The 2512-nt window shown below is 34.4% G+C and overlaps 1 pseudogene; it reads right to left on the reverse strand.

The window, feature by feature from the left end:
* The window catches only part of LOC107676552 (tetraspanin-15-like), a 24831-nt pseudogene extending 23751 nt beyond the window's left edge, over nt 1–1080 (reverse strand).
* Nucleotides 1081–2512: the final 1432 nt, after the last annotated feature.

Here is a 2512-nt window from a genome sequence, read left to right on the forward strand (position 1 = left end):
AATGTATTGCAATCCTGGGTTCAAAACAAGCTTGACCTTATAAATGCAGGTCTTCAAGCAAACAAACTTACTTAAGACAAAAGAAGAAAGAATCTGTTCATGAAGATGGAAGAAAGTATACTCATTTGGTAAATTTTTAACACATATTGAACAATGTATGTTGCTCATCTTGAGCTGAGTAATAATGATTATGTGCAAATTAAATATGAGTGATGGTTTTAATGGCCTTTGACTTCATGCTAGATAAGGGTCAGAGTTTTTTTTTAAAGGGTAAAACTTTGCACAGTATGACCACATTCAGTATTTTGGTCATCTGATAATCTTGCAATCAATTTAAGAAGCAAAATAACCACAAACCACTTAAAAAAGTCTGTTCCAGTTTCTATCTACCTCTTTTTAAAGTCAATGCTATTTATTTATTGCTTTTTGTACAAATGAACACATACTTTTAACAAGAAAGTTGTTGCTATTTAAAGTGTTGTATAGCAATAACCTATCTATAATTTACATTATAGATTCTACATTGATGTCAGATATTTATTAATAAATCAATGGATAAACAATTGTAAGATCATAACAACATCTAATGTGTTCGACAGCAAGTTACTCTACTAAGAAGATCGATAATTCATTAAGTAGCAAACCCATAATGCCACAGTATAGAAGAATCATTCGAGGAGGAGGGTGGGGTCAAGAGCACTGGAACAGGTTAATGGGTGATATTATAACATCATTAAAAATATATATAAACAAACTCAAATGTTACTGCAAGTAGACTTTTGATATTCAAATATATTATTTGCTTTCCCTGTTGTTTCCGACTTTTTAAACCGCACTTGTGTACATTTGCTGACTTAACATTACAGACTACAACACCGATTTATTACATATAATAAAAACAAACTCACCCAGAAAATTGTTTCATATACGATTAAGCAGAACTTGAAAAAGAGATACGAGCACCTGTCACAATATCGGACTTCATTGGACATGTTAAAAACGTATAATTGACACGAAATACGTTCGCGTAGACACTTCCTGGCTTGTTTGTTTGTATCGTCTACCTGAGTGAGCAGAGTACTCGCTCCATTATCACACAAGCCAATAGAGACAGAGAGCGACACGTGTCATAATCTGAAAACCACGCCCACCGGGGGGCGGGGGGGACAATCCAACGTTCTCCATTGACTTTCTATTGCGGGAAGAAGCCTCCTTGTCATTTCCGACTTATATCAAAAAACAGAGCAATGCCTAAAAGCTGCTATGTGACAAGGTGTACAGTAAACAAGCTAAAAATCCCAGAACTACGTTTTTATAAGCTGTCAACCCAAAAAACGAGCATTTAGGACTAGGGCTGGTCGGTATATTGAGTTCAGAATCAGAATGAGCTTTATTGCCAGGTATGTTTACACATACGAGGAATTTGTTTACGTGACCGAAGCTTCCACAGTGTAACAGAATGACAGTGACAGAACAAAAAACACACATAATAAAAAATTAAAATAAATAAAAAATAGAACAAGTAAATAATGAATAAAAATATACAAATCGACAATTGTATGTACAGGTATATAACAATAGACAGTTGTATGTACAGATATATTATGTGCAAATTGAAATGTAGACTGAGTATGTGTGTTAGATAAATAATTTTTTCAAACCTGCAATAGAACTCATTCGGATCGTCTGCCAGTTGTTGATTCTTCACAGTGCTGGGGGATGGTGTCTTGTAGTTGGTGATCTCTTTCAGACTTTTCCACACTGATGCTGAGTCACTGGAAGTGAACTGAGTCCTTAGTTTTTCAGAATAATTCCTCTTTGACATTACTGTCTCTGGTGGGACATGTGATGTGCTGTCTGAGTTTGTACGATATCAATATTTTCTTTATAAGCGATTCGATATGAGGCAATACTGTTTATATCGATATAGAGTAGTTTGTTAGGAGCGCATCTGAAAATATAGCGGAGGACACAGACTGAGCTGCTGCGGAGAAAGTGGTTTGAGATGTGCTGTCTTCCTGAATGCATAACTTACATTTCACAGGTATATAGTCTCCATCTGTAAATGTTAGCAATCATGGAGATATTTCCATTTTTCTGTCAGAAGTGCATGAGCCTTCTGCTTTGGGATTCTCTGCTAAACTTCACAGACTTCAGTAAACGAGCGCCGTCGTTTGTAGTTGGACAATAAATGTGACGTAGAATTTTAAACCTACAAGTAAGTCTATTTTTATGATAGCACTGACTGTAAAGTGACTACACACAACTCTGCTTTTGTTCTCATTTATTTTTATTTTTAGTTTAGTGAATTTAACTTCCGCTTTAATAGCCTTATTTTTGTTTTTAGTTTGCAATGTTAGAATGAAATGTGATTTTAACCTTTTTTGCACATAATATAAAGGCTTACATGGTTACATTCACTTTATTTGTTTTCATAGCCTTTAATATATTGTTTTGTTGGACAACATTGGGTGGTAAATTAAATTTATACATATATTAAATACACATTTTT

Source organism: Sinocyclocheilus anshuiensis, unplaced genomic scaffold, assembly GCF_001515605.1.
Source record: "Sinocyclocheilus anshuiensis isolate Anshui unplaced genomic scaffold, SAMN03320099.WGS_v1.1 scaffold204, whole genome shotgun sequence".
Taxonomy (NCBI): Eukaryota; Metazoa; Chordata; class Actinopteri; order Cypriniformes; family Cyprinidae; genus Sinocyclocheilus; species Sinocyclocheilus anshuiensis.